This window comes from Varroa jacobsoni, unplaced genomic scaffold, assembly GCF_002532875.2.
Source record: "Varroa jacobsoni isolate VJ856 unplaced genomic scaffold, vjacob_1.0 scaffold_395, whole genome shotgun sequence".
NCBI lineage: Eukaryota > Metazoa > Arthropoda > Arachnida > Mesostigmata > Varroidae > Varroa > Varroa jacobsoni.
In genome coordinates this window covers 165,074-188,030 of record NW_019213297.1, presented here as the reverse complement: position 1 = coordinate 188,030, position 22,957 = coordinate 165,074, and the positions used below count along the sequence as shown (strand labels likewise).

At 41.2% G+C, this 22,957-nt stretch overlaps 2 long non-coding RNA genes across 3 annotated transcripts in view; one reads left to right on the top strand and one right to left on the bottom strand.

The window, feature by feature from the left end:
- The first annotated feature begins 1,309 nt into the window (after nucleotides 1-1,309).
- Nucleotides 1,310-22,944, top strand: LOC111260060 (uncharacterized). 2 transcript variants are annotated; one of them, XR_002680043.2, is made up of 4 exons: nucleotides 1,310-3,854; nucleotides 3,962-4,225; nucleotides 21,770-21,868; nucleotides 22,709-22,944. It is a non-coding gene; the product is annotated as an uncharacterized LOC111260060 (long non-coding RNA). The 2 variants fall into 2 exon arrangements; XR_002680042.2 differs by having other exon boundaries at nucleotides 21,767-21,868.
- The window catches only part of LOC111260063 (uncharacterized), a 6,715-nt gene continuing 3,568 nt past the window's right edge, over nucleotides 19,811-22,957 (bottom strand). The window contains exon 3 of the long non-coding RNA XR_002680045.2: nucleotides 19,811-20,151. This is a non-coding gene — a long non-coding RNA (uncharacterized LOC111260063). The remainder of the gene's footprint in view (nucleotides 20,152-22,957) is intronic.

The window sequence follows — 22,957 nt, the reverse complement described above, 5'->3', positions numbered from 1 at the left end:
GGGCTATTAGTTTCGACACGAATTACAGTACAAGGGTACATAATAAGATATTTATCGATTATCAGAGCCCTTACTAATGTCGTATCGATAAGCTGATTCGTATTGGCGAGGGCAACCGGCGAACGGAAGGACAGGCCTGACGGGATAGCCATGGAAGAAAATGGAGAGGAAGTAAAGTCTCTAATGATATTTTAATGGATGGTTTTGTATCGACGCATGACAATCAACAAACGACTACCATATATGCATCTGGCACTTCCAAAAACGTTGTCATCATCCTATAAGCCATTTCTGTACTCGATACTCGGGTGCCTGTCAGGCGTGTGGATAGTAACACAGCCGCTTAAATCACTGCCTTGACTTACTGCCACGACAAACAGAATGCCTATAGTTGATATTAGTAGGACCTATTTGAGCGAAGGATTGTCGGACCAACATAAATCACTAGAAACATACCGGATATAGATTGCATAACGCATAGACGACAAATTCTAGCAAAGTTTTAATCATATTTCAATGTACTACTCATACTATGCTATACCATTATGGTACTTAACGCAAAAACAGAGTTTCTGGAAAATGTCGCATACACTCGATCGAAGACAGCACGAGCTTCAACGTATCTTCTTCACTACGTATCTGTATGTGGCAGAACGTGTTTCGCAAATGGTAGAACCGCAAACATTAATTATTCACGCTGCGTCTGTTCACTCGGGCAATTTAATTGCAAATGTGTATTTATTTATTATATTTATTTATATTTCCCTGGCCCACGATGAGATTCTGTCGAGCTAGTCGGTGCCATAAGCATCGACACCAAATTTATGCAGTAGCAGCATCATCTATCTAGCTATCGGCGGAGAAGTTTATATTGACACGGTCATGGCATTCCATAATTAAGAAAACTGCCTTCATTCCAGCAGCAGCGATTGTAAATTGAGTACATAAAAACTTCCATACTTCTCACATAAACAAGTAGCCTGCCTCGTTCAAACCCAACTCAAGCTGGTTAGCTTCCTCTGCACTGAAGTTGGCCATTTACTGGTGTAAGTAATTATCAAAAAAGTGCTCGTCATTTGCGGACGGCTGGCAGCTACAGTCACCTACTTATCCGTCAGAGGTGCGTACCCCCGCCCTACCCCTTTTGTACTTGCTAATAGCGAAACGCTAGTTCAGCAAGAAATCAGAATGGTGGACGTCAGTCACTACCTACTTAAGTACCTAAATTCACGTTTGGCTTGAATCTAAGCCTATATTGGCAAAACCTCATTAGCTCTTTAGAAATTTCTTCGTTGGTGCCCGCTCTAATGAGCTAGCGATTTTGCATTACAATCAAGATGATTAAAAATGCAGGTTTAACTATGATGAGAATAGTTTTGACGAAGTCGGAAGCCTTCACTTTATTATAGGTCTTTCGTGTAAACGATAAATGTCACGTGGAATCCCATATCTGCACTATACAGCCATATCATCCGGACTAGTCGCAGACGACATATTATGTAATTCTGCATTTACACAGAACAATTTTTTGAGTGAATTATAACCAATCGTTCTATGTTGCCAACAGTGTACATTTTTACTCTTAATCGATGTGCTTTAATATTAATTTTAAATTTTTCTATATATTTGGTTATATATATTTTGAATATATCTGGTTTGCTCGCACAGCGGGTAGCTTGCATTGCATAATCCGAGAAACACGACGAGAACAATGATGTTAAACGGAAACATTTCAGAGACTAAGGGAAGATGGTCTAAAATGTCTGGTGTTGAATTCTATTCTTCTATTGACCGCTGCCATTTGAGCCTCCTGAGTTACCACATCTCAGCTATAAACATGTATACGAAGATATCACTTGTAACGTGGATTCGATGTATGCTTGCTAAAATATAGAAAAATATCAGCGAAAAATTAACACAAAATGTAGTGATGTAAAGGAAAATTGAACAGATATACTATAATCATTGATTAGAGAAGCAAGACACCGCTTCTTTCCAATGCGGACACACGATTGCGAGTCTATAAGGGGTCTGTTATTTAATTACCATGTAGCTACTTGCCGTTAAGGATTTTTGCCTAAGCGACGCAACCATGTGATTGTCTAGACATGTATTTCACATAGAAGCTAATGTGCAACGCTGATTTGTAAGTTAGGTTGTTAATGGTTCGTTCAAGAAAAAGGGGCAATCTTGCCTTACGACTCGTGTGTGTATGGGAAAAAAACTATAAAAAAAAAAGTTCATATTTTAAGGAAGAATCCTGTATCAGGTGGGTGATTACAGTAAGCTTGGCCAGCGTAAACGGCCACATTTGGCGTCGCATATACACGATTACAACAGTTTCATTAATTATAATGCACGTAGCCGATCAATTGAAACGTTGGAAGCAACAATTTGTTACAACAAATACAAACATGCAGCCTATGAAGGCAACAACAGGTAAATGAAATTATTCGTACTTCATAAATCAGTAAGATACATGCACTCAGCTGGCATGCACATACTTGCGCACGATGTATCTTTTCTAACGATTCTGTTTCGTGAGTCAGATGGCTGGCGTGGGCCATCCTGGGTCGCTCCGTAGGGGTTTCTTGCTATCGTATGTGTGTACCAGTTGTTGGGTGCTCGCGATGCAACTCGGAGAATCTCGCAGAAGCTCAAATTTATGAAAACCATGCCACAATTATAACTCTAAGCGTGTCGCAGCTGCGCCATTCGTCGTACGCAACGATCAAAAGCGGCATTTTCCGATAGCTTGAACATCGAAAATGCATCTGTCTCTGCGAAATAGTGTGATGACTGGTCTAGCCTTCGTATGACGGCCACAGCGTGTACGACCCACTGTAAGAGCATAAGCTACAGTGATGGATACCTAATTTCTATTCCTAACTTTCTAGCAAGATCTTCATTTTTTTCTTCTGTATGTTCATCTACTTCTACCCTCCTTTATCTTGTTGCATCAAAAAGCCTCAACTGGTAAAATAGAAAAAATGATCCATAGTTTCGTCAAAAGGTAACAAATGGTGGTGCTTCTATTACGCGCCCGATTGCTTCCAAATGAAATCCAATATCTATTGAATTTCGAATGCACGGGGCGGGCGCAACGGCAGCAGCGCTGATTGCCAAAGCGTCTTGACATTTACCATTCTATTTTTGGTTTTCCTCTTTCAGTTCCGCATTTCCATTCCCTCTGCCAAGATGCTTCGTTTCGCTGCTGGTGCTGATGCTGTTCTTCGTCAATTCCTAACATCGACCTTTATCGTTGTAGCGCCACCAGTTCCGTTCTCGCCTAGCCTGGCTTACCTGTGTTCTTCTCCATAGTAGCTGATCATTGCGCTTCATTGGACACTCACTCATTGGCTTTCGCGGCTTTTGACTGGACTTTGACGACAATACAGACGATAATGATTTCGGTGGCAGTAGGAAGGATACTACAGCTACTGCCAGTACCGCAAGAGAGGCAGGACTATCGAAGTGGAAAGCATGGAGCGAGGAACCGCAACGGTGTGCGTACGCTATCGCGAGCGGCCACTCGAAATCCGATGCTGCCATAGGCGTTACTGCAAAAAAGAATAGGTATGTAGTAACAGTGGAAGTGAGCCGGCACTCCGTGGAGAGTAGAAGATCCGAAAAGTACCAAATCAGAAACAAGCACTCGGACTCGTCGAGTAAATACCTACATCAATTCCCTTCTCTCATGTATCTGCCGTACAGCACGGCAGGCAGGGTATTGCGCAGTTCGCTCGTGCTATTGTATCACTCGCAAACTCGCATGCTATGACTGCCATTGCCCCCACGTGCAATTTAACCGGATTAATGCAGCGAGTCCGAAATCAACGAAGAGAAGCAAAATGGTACGCCAAGTCATAACAGAACATCACGGTTCGCTCACAGTTCGTGTTGTTTGGAATTCGCTTTTCCAGTTGTTTACTAATGCCATTCTTTCCGGAAATTTTTTCAGAAGATTTTCACCTTCTGCATCAGTTCGAATCTTATCCACCGTTGTGCCAACTGCTCCCTCCTAAAATGGAAGTCGCGCATCACTACAGGCTCCTTGTTATCCCAGAAACTTTTATAAACACCTGATGCAGATACGTTTATTTACTGGGATAAAGTTTTGTCTGCGTATAGGATAGAGAAGAAGCAAGTACTAGAATAACGATAGAAGAAAATTGCTGAACAAGAGAGTTGGTCCCATGAAGAATAAAGAATGTAAACACCAATGGTGAGTGAATGGGATGAAACAGGAATAAGTAAGTATATAAATGCGCATGTATCTATTTTGGCTGCGAAGAACAAAAGTAAACCTGGTCGAGAGGAGCTCCCTAGGTGAAAATTGGCATCTTTCTATCCCTTTATGGCGGAAAATTTACTTATTATTTTATTAATTTATTTAATTCTATATTATTTATTAATTTATTTAAAAACACCTAGTAAACTAAAAAAGCGGAAACAAATAGCGTGAATACTAGTCGTAGAAAAATGACGTTACGTCAATGGCATCCTATTATGGTGGCAATGTATAATAATTTCAGCTTGTTGACATGCGGTATCCTAATGGTGATTTTAGGTATTTGTAAAAGATGCATTTAGATGCTAGTGATTCTAAAAATGATGAGCACGACCTAGACTTCAACACTAATGAAAATATTACCATTATATAACGACTTTCACTCTTACGATGAACTTACGTAGCTTATCGTATCATGCCTTCTTACGAGTTTTCGTTATAATCGGAAAGTACTTCAAGGAATATTCTAGATGGTCACTTCGCGCTCGTTGCTCCGCAACACGACCTCATTCGCCCTTTCGAGCGACCCAATTCTCGATCATGAAGTGAAGATTCGCAGTATTCGGATGACACCTCAGCATACTTTTAATCCACATCGTTTGATAATAATAGAGCAATAATTGAGCTTACGATAGCACTACTATCAAAGGATAATTCAACAAGATTCAAGAAGAATTAGACGTGGTGATCAGTGTTACGTCAAGCTCACTTTTCATCCTCTTCTTTCCTCCAAACTTTAAGAAGGTTAATTTTGCAATATTTTAACTTTATCCAACTTCTATTCGCGTGTTGCCTATTGATGCATATTTGGATCGAAACGCTGATGCCTTACGCTTTTATCGTACGTTGTTTTCAAGCATAGAGTCTATGTTTATCACTATTTCCGAGCTTTGAGCATGTTTAGGAATGAAACCTATTATGGAGGATAGCATTGCGTAATCCTATTAAACTTTGTAGTTAAAAAAACGATAAAAGCTCAATTTGTCACCTGAATGCCGCAGCTACCACCGATCTAGCCTCGCCTCCAAAGCGTCATTCGGATGTATGTGTTCTTGAATTCACGTCATATTTGCTCAGCCCCGCTTCATCATCTGTAACAACGTGTTAGAACTCGTCGGGCTGCTTTTTGATAGCGTTGCGACAGTTGCTGATAGATCTGTATTTACCCGAATCCAGTTTCTCCGGCATTGTCCTTAGTGTGAGGCTTTCTGCCCCCAAATTATCATTCGAAATAGTCCGAGATGAGTCATACGAGATGTCTCGCTATTTCGCTAGCTCCCTGAAGACGGTTCAGCGATACCCCAGCCGAGAGAGCTTGTTTTGCATTCTCCACACCTTCGTGCTTACTCGCTGTTACGGATCGTTTAGAGCTAGGGTCGCCTTCAAGAGCTTTCTTTTCTGCCTTGAAGCTATTAGAATTCCTCATAAACTTTTCTCTTTTCCATAATTTGGTCTTTAAAGGCTTTCTTCACCATTAGCACTACTCATTAGGAATTAATTTTGTTTAGCATAAAAAAGATGCGCGTTCTCCTTTAATGAATTTCCATTTTCTAGAGAAAGGAAAAAAGGTCAAAAATTACGCACTGCAAAACACTTGCAAAATCACACATTCTAATCCTCCGACATCTGGCTTTTGGATCGCGAGTAGACAGCCGACTGTAACACTACAAACCCAGCTGCGGTCCGGCCTTAGCTAACAGAGGCCGGGAGTCTTAATGATACATTTTTAATCCAGCAATACATGAACGGCTTGAATGAGTTCACAGCTCGATGTTCAGGTAGGCTTAAGAAGCTGTTGCGCAGCTGTTTCTGAGAGACAGAACAGCGCAGTACATATTTATACCTAAACAACATGCGCATTTGATGCTGTACCTAAAAAATGATTCAGAGGACTTGTTCGCAAGAAAGAGGTAAAGGAGTTAAAAGGAACAAAGGCAAAATAGGTAAACGGAAAAAAGTCCTGTAGGAATCCGTCCTTATGGTATCCTTCGCTTGTCCCCCATTTTTCGGTGCTTGACGAACGCGCCATAGCCCGCCGATCGTCGAATCCGCGTCTTCAGAAACAAACCTATCTCATAGACGTTCCTAGATAAGACAATGGGAAACACTAATGTGCAGGGAAGTGATTGGATTGTAGTTAATGTTAAAGGGCTCGGACTGGCGGCGGAATGTATGTTGTCCTCGTCTTTGGTCAAGCTGACTTAACCTGCTTGAGGGCTCATGGTAGCATCAGCAAGAGCAGCGGTAGCAGGACTGCCTTAAGCAAAAGCGGCTCTTGCTCCAGATGTGGAACGAGGGTCCTCATGAGGAGGCAAAAACCATGTGAAGCTATTCGGCCAACTGTGCCTGCTTCCTCGAGAGGGAACAACTCTCCCCGTACTTCACAAGCATTTCGTTGTTGCCCTATACTTCAACGAAGAAGACTGTGTCATTGTTGACTTAGCTGATGCTCAGCTCGTGTCGGCCAACACTTAACTGGTATCGGGAATGTTGGCATTAGCTGATTCGAGCGGAGGCGACGATGATGATGGATATGGTGACGAAGCAGGCCATAGGATTTCTAAACCATAAGGACACCACTCATAGTCCATAACATAGACAGTAGCCAGGCAACAAACTACCCAGTTGACTGTAGCCTAGATTGAGGCTTACCAGTTATTCTTCAATGGCGCAGTGCAAACAGATAATGTACGAGGAGTGTGATGAGTGCAGCGGAAGCACCAGGAGTAGCTGTACCAAACAACGCAGTGACACATTCTTTTACTCTGTACCTCTCTTACTCGCATCAGCCACCTGAGAATGCCACACTCTGACTGACATATACCATCCGGCATCATCTGATCTCCTGTACACGTATCTGGCCTCGTCCAGACATCAGTAACATGGGTACTCTAAAGCTTCACGGTTCGATATGCTGGCGCTAAAAAGCTTCAAGTACCTCCTTTTAGTGTATGTAGTAATGATGGATTAAATTTTCTTCACCACAAATATGTTTCGTAGTAAACCTAAGATTGTCCATGGTGATGTTCCAAGAACACGGAGTGTTTCTTTGTTAGTGGGAACGTTTTGCTATTATAGTCAGGATAGCATATATATGTTATGAATAAATTGTTGAATTATGGTTGAAAAATGTGTCTAAAAGCACTTCTTTTTACAGATAAGACTGATTTGTATTTCTAAAGACCGACTCAGTATAGTCTGAATTGAAAGCAACGTTCAAAAGACTTTAGGATTCTTGCAAGATACTCGTCAATCTCATAAGCAATTCAGATGTGAAAAAATGTATGCAATCAGATCTCACGAAAAGTAGATACTTAGAGGCTTTGGGAACATTTCGTTTTCCGTACATAGACACCAAAATCTAGCTCAGTCGACTGCGACATAATCTAGTGAACGGTAGCACACAGACAAGTGTAGTCGCTACTTTGTCATGGGAAGATCGTATATTAATTATCGATGCTTTATTCAACTGCTTTCTGTGAGTTTCCGTTTGACGTACGAATGAAACACCTTTTGTTTCACGGCGGACTCTCTGCCGTAGAGAACACTTCTATGTAATCACTTGATTCAATTGATTTTTGTTTCAACTTCTACGTTTCCTAAAGTTAGTTCCGACGAGATTTTACGTCAATATGTTAGTCCCAGTCATAAGTAAAATCCTTTAAGCACGCACGTGTCATTCTGGAAAGCTCTGCTCTACAAAAGCGACAGGACGCATCATGCTAACCAGGTTGGAAAGTGAGTGATCCCCTAAGATTGGGAGCCTATGTCCGCACATGTGCCGCTTAACGTTTAGAACTTTAGTAAACATTGCCATAACTGCCATTGTTCACAAATAACCCTATTTGTTCACCAGCTTTTAACCGCATCGCAAAGCTCCCATAACAGCAGTTACTGCATACTTTTTCTATCTGAAACATAAAGCTCCCGCATTCGTTGATTCTTCCCCAACACATGGCACATCCATACAACTGTGCATGCTTATATGTTAATGCTTATGTTGTGCTTTTACTCCTTTTTAATGTAATGAACGATGAATGATCAGTAAATACTAAAGTAGCGCAGAGGCCTTATCATAATTACTCGACTGAAAAGGACAAGCCTATTTTTAGATACCAATCCAGATGCATATGTACTATGTCGTAGACTTCTCCACGTTCACATAGTAGACAAATATAGTAGCGCTTTGCACCTACATATAAATATGACAATATCTATTATACTGTAATATCGAAACGATTCTAATATATATATTGGGTTCAATGGTAAATCTACGCCTGTATATCGACGCACCTGTTTACATCATGCTCGCCTTTACTAGTTCAACTCGGTCCGATATGCCGCGTCTGGGAAACGATCTGATGCAGCTCAAGTTGTTCCGCGGCCGCTGGCGCCATTCCTCGTGTCTTTGTACAAGGGAAGACTATTATTTAAAAAAACTGTTCTATGATACTATGCTTCTTTTCCAGAGCGTGCTGCCGTTTTCAGCGCATATCTGCTGTTTGTCTGTGTACGTACACTGTATTTGTATAGATCGAACGAATGTTTAGACGGCGTTCAGAGGGCGGGCCGCCGGACCTACCACTTCAATTGTTATAGCTTCGGACTGGCGTAGGTGGTAATCCCAAAAGAATTCTTCGTCGCGTGCCTGTTTACTGGTATGATATGACGCCGATATCATGTGGACGCCAGACGAATGAGGGAGAAAGAAAAATAGGGCTGGGCCGAGGATAGCGGCTATGAGATTGAACGTTGCTTTCAGCGAGGGATTTAATGGCAGGCGTGCAGAAGAACGAGTTCTATCCGTCTATTTTGCTGGCGAAAGCAACGGTTTGGATAGGATAGCATCCCCATCATCTTGCCCCCGCCGACTGGCTTTCCTAGAGGGCAGCAAGGATAGTACTAGAGTATGCAATGTAAGACGGTGTGAAGAGTGAGGAGCAGAACTGAGGCGGTACCAGACAACAGGCCTAGGTTGCTGGACTGGCTGCGTGAATGCTAGGTCTGCTCTGAGAACCACTGGGCCAGCTTTTCTGCCAGAAGCAAGCATCGGACTGCAGGAAGTGACTGTGGCAGCCATGGCAACTATAGGCACCACTGCTTCTACGCCTATCCACCCACTGCACTCGAATATCTTAGCACTTCTTCTACTCCACTGGAAGCAATGAAGATCGCCGCGAAGGGTGAAACTGAACGAAACGGGACAGAGAGCCCTGCAAATACGAATGTGCACGGTTCTATTGGCTTTCCTAGAAGTACTCCAGCTTAGAAATGAATATCGGTTGGGTACCACTCATCTACTCAAAGATATTAGATATTTAAGGACAAGGTCACCAGTTCCCGTAGTGAGTTTACGTTTGGAAACATTCGACGTAGAATTTAGTTATTAGGTACAGCGCTTTCATTCAGTCGAGATAGATACTATATAACGTGTGCTACTCACCTACCTCTAGAACTTCATCCCACCGATCATTGTGCAGCGGGGAACGGGTATTTCTTCGAGGCGTGGTCTGATATGTGTTGTTGATAGATATAATAGCATGTGCTTGTGTGTTGCCGTGAGTACACATGCCCAGGTCCTGGGACGCCTAGTCCCTGATGCTGCAACACCCTTTCACTGCAGTTACTACAGTGGTATGCCAATGCTACCCTACTGGCCTATCCACAAAGCGTCCGGGAGATGAAGCGAGATGAGTCCTGCATCATTGGCGAGTGTGCAAACGGGTGTGGCTTTTCACTGCACTCTCTATACAATACATTGAACATCACTGTTCGCCTCCTGGTCTATTTCGTGGGTTTCACGAACGGATAACCGCCAGCTATGTTCACTATTTTTCTTATAAACTTTTGCCTTTCTTTTGTACAACGGTGGCAGGGGGACAGAAAAGCTATGGTATATACCAACGTCGATTAGGGCATTCCCATAGTAACATTGCGCATAGCTAATAGCATGTGCAGCGCCCAATGGCATGGTTGGCCGCTCAGTTTCATATGCATCCTTTATCTATTCTTTTTGCTATTCCTTGAGCCTCAATGAAACTTGTCCGATGAATCTACAGCACAAGTTGCACTATCAAGCTACCTTTTTATGATGGACCGCTTGTAGTGCTTGGGTGTTGATTGTTGTTGCAGAAACGAACCTATGTTGACGTTTTGACATCTACTTACACCTAGAGTAGGTTTGGATATTAATGTAAATCAGTAATAACAACATAGATGGATATATGGGACACCCTACTTAAAACCGACTAATTATGTCAACATAATGCGCTCCAGAGATTTGGTAAAGAAAATGCTATTTTTTTGATCACTATAACTCATCTACATAACAAAAGATAAGAGCGATCACAATTTATCTTAGTTTATTCCGAGCGTCATAATAAGATCTTATCAATGAAAATAAAAGTTTTCTAGGGTTAATCTTGAGTACTCAGCTAACTGGCACGTGAGGGCTTTTCAACTAGACTAAAATCAATCAACTCGTCCTGTAATGGTCGCTTTCGTTCGTGTAAACGTTTGCAAACCATCGACGCTGAAAAACGCCAACAGGAATCGAAAACGTTTAAATCCATCGTAAAAAAACAGGAGCTCTTTAATGTCCGGAGCAAAACATAAATTCAGCAGGACCACCGGGAAGTATAGCCCAGTGAATAGTAGTATGTTGTCAAAACAAAAATATAATATTCAACTACCTGCTGTTAAAATGATCTTCATTAACACGACCCGTTCAGGGGCTGCGAAACGTACTGACCTTCTGAACTTTAATAACACCAGCAGTTTCAAAAATTATCGTCCTATCTTAATGACCAGCATAATTTGGGGGCAGACATTTAAAAATGATATGGTAAAAACAATCTTCTAAATCACACACGTTTAGTTGCTTCTTTGTCAACAACTTTATGCAGATCCTATGTGAGCTGAAATAAATTTGTGCAGTTAGTTGACAAATGATGATGTCGATTAACGTCCCTTGCCAAAATGTCCGCTTTGGTGGCTATAAAAGCAAAATCATATAATGACAATGTTTAAACTGAGCTCGTGCTATTTACTGATGTGTCATTTTTAGCGTAGCTATTAAATGCCCTTTACCATTGTAAATAAGCATTTCTTACGCATAGGTAACCATTGCTTTATCGTATTTTGATAGGTGATTTTCAAAACACGTTACGTGAAATACCGTTATACTTTCGTAGTATGTCATGCGATGAAAAAACGTTTGAACTCACCACTGACCCCATAAAAAGCCTAAGCAGACATTTTAACTTCAAATTCGAACTCTGAGACCCGATGCTACGGCTTCTTAGGGGCTTCCTGTGGATTGGCTGCGTCTAATGCTCGATCATTTACCGTGACAGATGGTAACGTTCTAGTTACTCTTGATGGCTACGGACTTTCCGTAATCGTATAATAACTCACGTATAGTATACGCGTGTGTATATCCAGAAAAGAGAGAAAGGTGAAAAAAAAAATATGAAGAGAAACCCGCGGAGAGACGCTGGTCTACTGTACTCGATCGCGTTTATTCGATGCTCGGTGCTTCAAGCGTCTGCCCCCTTCTTTCCACTAGATATCCGATCCTTACTCGGTGTTCACTAGCGGAGAACAGAGTACGATTACAGGCCGGCCTTTTCTTCATCCTTTGGCGCTAGGCAGTATCAGACAACAACATACTCAGCCTCTAACTTAAGCAACACGAAGCTAACCGTACGCTTCCATCCGCTCTTTATCCACTCCGGGCGGGCCCTTTTTGACACCAACTTACGGTCTGTTGGTCGACAAGCATGTCGGCTAAGTTGCTGTTTCTAGTATGGTCTAGCGCTTTATTGGTAATAGCAGTAATGGCGGCAGCAGGTTATGTCTAGATATCTCTTAGAGCACCATATGTGCATGTTTTCGTCTGGCGCGCTTATACCCCAACAATGTTGTAAATAGAGACTGCTGGTGTTAGAGCCTCAAGAAAATAGGCGACAGAAATACTGCCGCGTGAACAAACGGCCAAGCAAGCATTCCCAATAACAGTCAGCGAAGGATACGTGAGACGATCTAAGAGTATACAAGGTTTATAAGGAACTTCCCCCGCTGCTGTGTCACACACAGAAACGTATTGTAACAATCTATTGGGTGTTTACTGCTGTTAGGTTGTACACGGCCTGTGTACTACGGACGTGGTGTCTCCCTTATGCCGCCTGTTAGAATATCTATCCTGCCGCCTGCTCCTGAAAAGAAAATAGAAAAAGAGAAAAAGAAGAAGGCGTGCGAGGAGGACGGTAAAGTGCAGCTTTTGTCGGCCGAAAGAACGAACGGCCACGACAAACTTTTGCGTTCAGCCTTGCCATCTATGCCTTGGCAGCAGCAGGAGCAGCGTCGACGCTACTGAACTGCTCTAGCGACGACGATGCTCGGCGCTATAAATGTCCGCTCTGCTTACAAAACAGATTGTGACTCGCTAGCTAGTTTTCTTGCTCATTCCGCTTCCCTTTTAGGCCCAAAGGCTGATAGCCTGTTCGGGTTTCGTCAGCTCCCGATTCACCACCGTACATCACTGGGAATAACAGCGCGATAGACGTGGAAAATACAAATCGTTTATTAGTACCTAAACAGCGTAAAATCGAGTTAGGCAGATAGTGTCTATAGAGGGATAAGTGGAGTGATTTACGTACGTAGAGGCATGAAGAAAAAACCTTGGCGTCGAGGAATGTAAACAGTAGCGACGAGTCCCTAATGAAATAAAAAATCATAGTACTTCTCTAAGGTCACATAATTGTGACGATGAACAATGGCACCTATATTACTTTGGAGTTTGCTAAAATGTCACACCGATGCACTTAAAACGATCACAGATCTGTACCACATAGTTATTTTTATTACGTGCCCTGAAGGTAATAGCCAAATTCGTTGCAACTACCGAAGAAATCGATGTAACACGGTGGTAGTTTTCTTACACCATTTCTGCCTAGTGCTTATCGAAATAGAACGACCGATAATGTTTGATTATTTTTAAATTGCAAAATTAGTTCACCAATGCCGGCAGGATATCGCATGTTGTTAAACCAAGCTTTTCCTTAAAAACAGCACTTGAAGGATGTCGAAGATACAACTTTTGCTTTATACTAGGACGGTAATGTTGCCTGCGCACCGTTGATCGCTAATCAAGATCATCATGGTCGATCATCTGTTGTAGTAAGAGATTCGGCAACTGGAAACGCAGTCTCATGCCTTTATTTGTTAGTAGTAATGTAAACGATAGGACTCTCCCTCCATCTCCGGCAATTCTCTAAACTGTTCCAGCGATAATTGTTGACGCGTCTTTAGTCTCGTTAACCGTCTACTTATTTTGATAGAATTTAAGCTGGCACCGTAACTTCACGAGTGTTTTTGCAGCGGCTTTTCTAGTACCAGGATCAGCGCAACGTCAGCGATTACATCAGTCCGTGTGTATATATGAAACGCAAAATAGTATTTTAGCTTTCGTTTTTTCGCAAGTCCTATTAATATCGTTCTGTAGCAGACATGCCGCATCATGAACCAAACAAACCCGAGGCAAATGTGCAATTCGTAAAGGGTGCACTTAGAATATCAATGGTCAATAACATATGATCTTAAAGTTTACGAAAATAATTGTTCCTGTACCTGCAAAGGTTTTATGTCCCCAATTACTTCTAACCAGTCCATAGAATAGGCAACAGGATTGCGTTGCGGTTATTCTATATTAATCATTACCTGCCTATCACTAATAAAGCAGATCAACTTTTTTTTTGTCTGAAACAATTACAACGGTAAAATACGTTACAGCAATAATGTCACGAATGCTAGCTGAAGGCATCTCATTTGTTTTGACAAAAAAATAAATTAGATTTGATAAAAATTACCGGATATCGCGGATAAAATTGCCTCTAGAGTTTCCCGAACTAGGCACCTTCTTAAATCATCTTTTTTGGTTCTTCTTAATTGCAACAAATTCCGTTAAATACTCATCATGTGATGGTATAGATTCAAACCCGAGTGTAGACACACTTTGTTTTGCGTTGGGAGCCAGCCGTCGGATAGAATGTCTAACGGCGGTTCTGGACGTAAAACTCAAGTCATTTAGTAGTTCTATCTTACACATTAACATGAATGAAATTTTGATACATATATTTTTCAATTTGAGGTATCGTCGACTTCGAGAACGATTTTATCGCTTTTGATTACGTATAATTATTATTCCGTACAATTAAGTGGGGTTGATTCGGTGAAAAAGACTGTGATGGAGTACTTATATTTGTAAAAATTAATTTTCATGTTTACAATTTTCAAAACCGTTATTGCGCTTGCTCTGTATATGTATATATGAGTTCTGTATATTTCGTAAGTATTGTCTACCAACGCTTTTTTGTTAAGGCACATTTTGGCGAACATTTTTTTGAGAAAAATTGAAAAATTTCTGACAAAAATCATATGCATATGGATTGTTATAGTTCATAAAAATGTAAAATAAAACGGGATCTATTAATTACACAGAATATCATTTATTCACTCTGTGAAAGGTGGCTGCTATTGTTTGGAGGTTAGCACACGATAGACGCTCCAAGTAATGCAGCTATTCTAGTGATGTTCATACTGCTCGCGGTGATGGCAGTCTAGGTATTAGAACCCAGCTATGGGGAGTAGCGCGGCATATAACGCGTTGAAATGCTGAACGTGAGAACATGTGATGTTCTAGGTTCGAAACCGGGTGTAGACGCATTAGTTTTTTTCTGGCAGCCTGTTCGAGGTAATGACTAATGATTAAGGTACCAGAAGTAAAGCATAAAAAAAACGATAACACCTTAAATTTCACCTGCTCAATTAGGTAACGAAAATTACCCATTTGAACAAGATCTAGAACATGCATATTTAGTAAGGCAGGAAAGTTATTCTTAACTAGCAAGCTTGTCGACGATAAACGCAATAAAATGATCACTCAGTATATCAATACGACACGAAACGTGCACAAACTGATTGTGTTTAGTGCGATCCAATCAAAGTAACTAGTTTAATAAGAGACTATTTTTAAACAAGATGCTTGCTTTTTGTGTTTACCATTGCTTACTAGCAGACGAAGCAGGTGCCATTATATATCATCCAGGTCAACCATTTAGGCCAGTAAAGTTCGGGTCAAAGAAACGACCAACACCCGGTAAGGAAGGATATATCCATGGTTACATCTGTTGGAGACCGTCCATTTCTAAAACGGTTTTCTAACAGATCACTGTACTGTTCCAGTATAAAAATCAGAAGTAAGCGCGGCTTTGTTCGTTTCACATGAAAACAACTAATAGGCCAGTCACGCAGGACAGAAAAGGCGAACGATGCACCGTATTGCTATTCTACAATGGCACACAGCGAACAGTTCGTACGCGGTGAAGGCCAAACTAAGACTTGAATTTAAATTATGCATTGCAATATTTCGTTAAAGGCATGCTTGTATTCTTAATAATTATGAAAACCAAGTGTTACTTTGACGTGACTTTTTGAGAAAGGTACGTGGGAAAACGTACGATTTTCACTAATTTATCCGATTATTCTAAATATTCCATCAACGTTTGGTAGAGTATTTTAGGTTAAAGACTAGGCCTCTATCGCTATTGCACTTCGACAGTTGTTGCAAAAAGTTCTAAGCTATTGCCAACTTGATCTAGTTTGAGAGCGATGCGAATTAAGAATCATCACTATAGTGTGATTGATTTTCCTTGGACTTACCTCGTTTATTTAATCTTATTGTGCAGTTCGCAAAGGCGTAAACCTGCCAAGAGGATCCATGGCAAAGTAGCTGTCATTTACTTGACTCGTATTTCAGAGCTGATTTCCATAATACGCCGTTGTCTACTACGGGAATCCTTTCTTTTTTCCCGTTCGTTTTTTCGACACAAACACCTGCCTAGACGTTTGTTTGACATACAAGGTAAATGGACCTTATTTACAGAATTTTATTCCTACAAAGAAAAGTCAGTTTCACCTGCAGTATCAAAGTCCATTATTTTTCTAATGTCGTGAGAGATAAACTTCGATTGTTCTGTGCGCCCTTCAAAACAATGCCTTAGACATCCCCAACTAAAGCACAAAGCGTACCCTTGCAATGAGGTGGTAAGGGCAGAATATCGTGTGGTGGGGGAAAATGGTTATCCCTTGAGTTCCTGATTTTTCAAAATGGCGGTTGCACCTTAACGTCTATCACAAGCTTCCTATATGCGCACATACATTCATCTGTAGGAGTCCAGCTCACAATGTCAGTTCGTTCAAAGGATCGGTTCACTAGAACGAAGTGCAATTTCCTTCATATGCCCATCTTTTCAATAAAACTCTCCTGTTCATATAATATTATTTTATTATTTTACATATTTCATGCGATATTTTACATAACTTGATCTTTTTTTCTCTTTTTAGTATATATGCAAAACGGGGTGAAACCGTTTTGATAGGTGAAGAGTGCTTATTTGACATTTATTGAAGTAGCAGGAGATAAGTAACTTTTTGCAGAAAAGAGTACAACATACGAACAATCGGCACACTTTCACAATGCTACATTGAAACACCAGCGTTAGTATAGCAACACTTTTTGTGGATTAAAATGTCATTCACTGATTCATATTTAATAACACACTAAGTCCCATATCGAATTGGTGACCTTTATTATCCACACATTCCTATAATATGTTTTCCAGGCTTAAATAGACGTTTGCGCAATCGATGAAGCATTTCATTCACGATGAATGGTATTAGCACAAAAACCTTATCTTTAGCAGAAGAAAAAGTCTACTGGCGCGCGATCCCATGATCGTGATGGCCGCCCCACCAATTCATGCATATGTTTGGCAACGCTTCCAGTAATCTACGTATGGTTAGTACGTAATAAGGCGGCGCTACGTTAAGAATGGCACCGCTACCGTGTTATAATTTATCTGTAGCAGAAGGATGTCTCGTAGCTTTTACAGGTATGAACCTTTCGTATCACAGTTTTCCACAAAGTGCTCCCCCAAACGCCAACATCGGGCTAACTCAACTGCTGTTTTATAGTTAAGTGGAATTCTTTGTTATGCGAGAGATACATTGTGTCAATTCACAATACCTGAAGGTTTGAAATGACCTTCATCAGGCTTACTGATTTCGTGAAGTATGCCATCATGGTGGCTTTTTTGTTCGAAGCAACTTCAGGAAATTGTAAAAGTCGCCCCGGGCGTCCTCTAGTAAGGCTACGGAACAATTTCGACTGATACATTTCCTATCCTAACGTCCTCGTTCTGGGCGTTCGAGACATATATTGTCTAAGCAAAGCTTTGCATATGGATGTTCCAAGGGTTTTCAATGAATGTTTGATATAGTAATATTTGATTTTTTCAATAAATAGCCGTTGTCGATCTGCCACTTTTAAGACATCGCATATAAACCCAATGGCTTTAGACTAGCCGCGTATGCGAATGTATAAATTGCATGCCTCAATGATGGCTTGTGTTCGTCATCTTGGAACCACTCTTGGTAAATCTGCTTAGCATTTGTCGTTACCCACTATCATGTTTCGTTAATCATTGACGAGAAGATGGCTGATACAATCGATGCATAAAACGTACAGTAACACGGAATGACCAAATTACACGATCAACACAATATCTTTCATGTGTGCCACGTATGGTAGAGTTGACTTCTACAACGTTACACGAGGAATTATCACGTGAGCCTTAAAAGATGCCAGGATAGGATCAGGTGTTAGTTTTAAGTGTGGAACTAGAAAATGGAGAGCGGAAAACTATCGACCATAGGTCAGTGTTCCTCACTTTTGTTTTGTGTGTATCCAACCGATCGAATGTAATATACATAGATTTGAAACGACGAGAAATGCAGTGTCGCATCGCACCTCATGCTCGTCGTGTGAGATATCGCTAAATCTTCTTAACTCTAAAATCGTAGATACAATAGCTTACAGACACAAACTACTTGTTTACATTCTTCGTTTCGAAGAGCTTATTTTTTGCGCCTAGAACTGTCACTTTACCTTGGATCTTCGTAAACGGTACTACGGGTCGATAAAAGATGATCGATTGGCTCAATAAGTCTGAAATTTTCGTTTAGATTCTTCACTTGTCCCATTCGTGGCTCGTTTGCGCCAAGTTTAGTTCGCGCATACCTAATAATCTTTGCTTGGTTTCTTGATTCTGTTAAGATGAGAAGTCCAGCTATTTAATACGCTATCTAAAACATATTTGCTAACTGTATACAGAGAAAGAGAGAGCGGGGCAAACATGTACGGTTGCCTTCGGTCCGTATACTGGCTGTTCGATCGAACCTCAATGGAACAAAATACACGATAGTGAGATTGTCTCAGAAGCACCTGTTCAGCTGCAAGTTCGTATCTGTCGTGCTCAGAAGCCGGTATATTTATGATAGAACTAACAATTCTGCCTTCTGCTGACTATAACGACAAAATGAATTAAAGTTTTTACTTTATGTACACACAAACCACGTCTTATGGATCAAATTAGTAATTTATGACTTCATTCGTCTCAGCTTCGACCGGCTTTTTCTGCTGTCGACATGTCTCATTTAGTCTTTCGAACTAGATAACTTTCATCGTTTCGTTGTATTCAGCAGTGTTAGCTTGTATTTTTTTGGCGCTCTGCCCTGCACCCTTGTTATTCTGTGCCAGCACACTGTCTCGTATACTGTAATCAGACTACTTACTAAAAACACCTAATTTTGCCAAACGGTGTCGGAAGATAAAATTAGGTAACAGGGGTAGACGGTAAACACGATAACGTTTTTATACACAGCCTAAGGCTGTAGAGATCAACGGAACACCATTCTTGTTTTTCCTACCGTGATTGAATATTATGTTTATTTTATCGACATTGTAATAGACGCCAGAGCACATCTTGCTTTTACATTGAACCCCCAAGCAATATAATCGCATTTAATAGTATGTGTTTAGCGCGTATTTAGTGTTTCATCCGCGTAGCCGTTCAAGGATGCGTTTGAAGTACCTTCCTGAGATATTAGTCATTTTTTTGCCCAACAAAATGGCTTCTAATCTCTAGAATACCCTATTTATTTCTTTGAGGTCTTTATGTTCATGGGTGAATATTTTTCACTTGATTCCATAAATTTATGCCGGCATTAACCTTGTCTTTGGGAACACATTGTACTCCCGCGAAAAAGCAGACTGTTTTGATTCACACGAGTGTAGCTTATGGCGCATCAAAGTTGAATAGCGGGCTCATTATTGCCATAGCTTAATCATTGAATCACATATCATTTTATAGCAGCATTGATACTGGTAAATATAAGCTCTTTCTGGGGGCATCGTACGCACTGCGTTATTTAGGGTATCATTAAGAGTCCTGGCCGTAAAAAGTTTTCCGTAACTGGTTATTCATCCGACATTGACTGTCTTGTAGCGCTACATTGAACAAGGAATAAAGCACTTATAGCTTAGCTTTGCCCATTTCACTGTATGCAATGCATATCGTTTGAAATTTTGATTGTCGAAAATAAAAAAATACAATGGAATTCAGTGACTGCATTTTGAGTATTTATTTTAAATCGCGTTGCTTTTACAGTACTAATTGTTTATTCCCAGTCTAGCAAACCGGGACATGCTGGTTCGTTCGACACGAAGAGCGACGTATCTTTCCCACCTCTATTTAAGTGTGTGATTTTGTGACATTTTCTATGAAGCTTTTTCTACAAGGCTGCGCCTATAAAGTGATCGGACGTAGAAAAATTACCTTCTAGGAATGGAGGTTGTCTAATATGTAGCCCTAACCGCAAGCAAATTAGCGATGGTCAACAGTTGCTTAAGGATATCGCAGGAGTATCGGTAGGGTAATACGACGATATTCAACCTTTTCCTGAAAATCCCAGAAAGCCTTTTCTTAATGGCTTGGTTTAGGCTGCGCAAGTGATGTATCTAGTAGCGTCTAGCGCTCTCATTTCGGACCATTTAATTATCTGGTATGAACAACTCTGTTTTTAAATGTTTTTAGTTTTGGCAGCCCGCGATATCGAACCCTGTGTGCCAAAGCGGTAGTCGCCCACGTTACCACTATGCCATTGACAACGAATTTTCCAGTCTTGAGTAGAAGTTGCAAAACATGCAATATAACGTGTTGTCAACATCGATTTAATAGAATTATACTTTGTAAGGTCTGGGGTTTTTGTCTTCGTTGGGAAGGAAGTCTTCGTTGCCAAAAACCTCTTTGGATTAAGAATCAAAAAGCCCTGTAGACAGTGCAAACAACGTAAGCTTAAAAACATGATTTGCATATACTTTTACACAGGCTATCAGCCCTTATCTACAACACAAATTGCAAGCGCGGATCGTTCAAAATCACTCATTTGATTCGTGATTCAACAATACATTAGTAACGCTAGTCATGGTTAAATTACTCTATCAGGCTCAACAGAATATAGCAAAATAAATTGGCAGCTGATCAGTCAATATAAAAATGGCTCAGAAACGGGAACTGCTGCGAAGCTGAATCGAGTCCTAAGCTTGACAAGTAGGTCGACCAGTACATATATGTACTTGTGTGTATGTGTGGGTGTATGAATTATATAAACCTCACCGATGGTGGCATTGTCGGAAAAATAACGTCGGTCTCTGGGGCTAAAGCGAATTAGTGGACCGATGAATCAGATTCATATCGCCATGCCGTAGTCCTCAGGCCTTTGCCCAGTAATCGGGAATACTTCGAGCCGCAAGTAGCACGTGAGCACATCGACGGGCTCTATGAGTCCCATTGATGGATCAGAGACTCTTCGCTGAGAAATTACATAGACCAAAAGGTAATGCCGATAGAAAATATCAAGCAAAGACAAAACGTCGTGAGAACCACCCTTCGAGCGAGCACAGTCCTCTGACTTCGAAAGTCATTTACACATGGGTGATCCCTTGTATGTTCTTGCAGCCGTTTTATATAACGTCGCTGTGACCATCGAAGAGCAATCAGCATTAGCCACTATAGCGAAATAGATTTACCCAATTACGCCAAGCATATCTGCATAGGTGATCCGATTCGTTGACGTCTCTGTATCGTTGACCTGACGTGAAGGTCAGATAAGGTCAACTGTGGAATATCGCCAAATTGGAGACGGAGCTATGACCAATGCAACAAACGGACGAAACCATCATCGCGTAGCCGGCTAATCGCTCGCTTTTTTCTGTGTGCTTTTACCACAGTGCTATCCATTTTTGCGGGTTCAGTGCCTTAAGGCCGCGTGGAGCCAGCAAGTAGGATTAGGTTTTTCTAAACCCCGTCTTGAGGACTTCTATCATATTCGCGTGGGGTCGCACTCTCATCTTGTGACGAATCTCCTGAATCCTATATAGGGTCTATACTTAGATCAGGAATAGGATCAGTATAGGTATTTATGTAGTTAACCAGCGAATAATAGAGGACATAAACACGTGTTTTCTCCACCCTTCTAATCTTTCCTTTTCCACGTCTCGTAAATATGTTTTAGTAGCAGGTCATGATTTCCCTCGACCACGTCATCGCCAGGGTCCTAGAGAAAAGGCTCACCCTTTTTACCCGTGGAAAACGAGTGACGAATGAAACGACAAAGGTAGAGGACATCTAGGAAACAACTCGTGGTACACATACGAATTAGACTAAAAGAAACGAAATTCATGCTGGATTGGGATAATGATTCGAATATGTCGGAACAGTGGTTTTAAATTCATCGCACAAATTAAATCTGGTTATTACTCTAAAACTTTAACTCTTGCAACCTGTGATGGCAAGATAATTACCATTAAATAGTTCGTGTGTTCTATTCCTCGAAACATAAGTAATGCAGTCTGGTTAATTGCGGCTTCTAATTTCAAACGTAAAATAATAACAAGAATTCGGCCTCTATGCCGCAATCACTTCTACCGAATTTCCATATACATATAATAATAGCCCCTAATAACTGCTAACGGCATATTCAAAGGGCAAGTACGTACTGCTTAAGTTAGATCACATACGTGCGATGCGGTTTATAATTTGTGACACTGGAATAGACGTCCGTGTGATTATTTTCTGTACACTACAACATAACGTAATACACATACGTAACTATTGTTTATCGATGGCTTTACTTGCCGTCGACCTCACAGAGTGGCATCTTAGATAATCGTTTCAGAGTTCTTGCCATTAGAATCTCGCCAGCTCGATATGACTGGCAAGTTTATCCTATGACGTATTTCGTTTAGTCCAAGTTTATACTTCAATGGCAAGCCTCTCAGGATTTTAAAGTTTGCCCGATAGGAACATTTGCCGCCGCCACTACCATCGTATACCTATTCTTATCGCTTTTGCTTTTGTACCATCAGATCAAGTAGTTACATTGCAGCTGTAGCTGAGTAAGCTGCCGTTGCTGCCAGAGAAACATTAACAAATCGGTAACCGTAATCACTTTCAGGTTCCTGGCCTCTCTGATTTGCTCTTGCGCCGTTTAGCTCGATGATACATGAAGAAGCTCGACGTCTGTCCATTTCTACGACCGGAGCAGAAAGTCAGAGCGTTAATCTCGTACGACCGACTCTACAAATGGCCATCGTACCGCCGAGTACGCGCCTACAGGAGGGTACGGGTACGGCTGCGTTGCCCATGCGCGTGTTGGAGGGAACGTGTGTTTGTGTCCGTCTGCGCGTATGAACGGATACGTTAT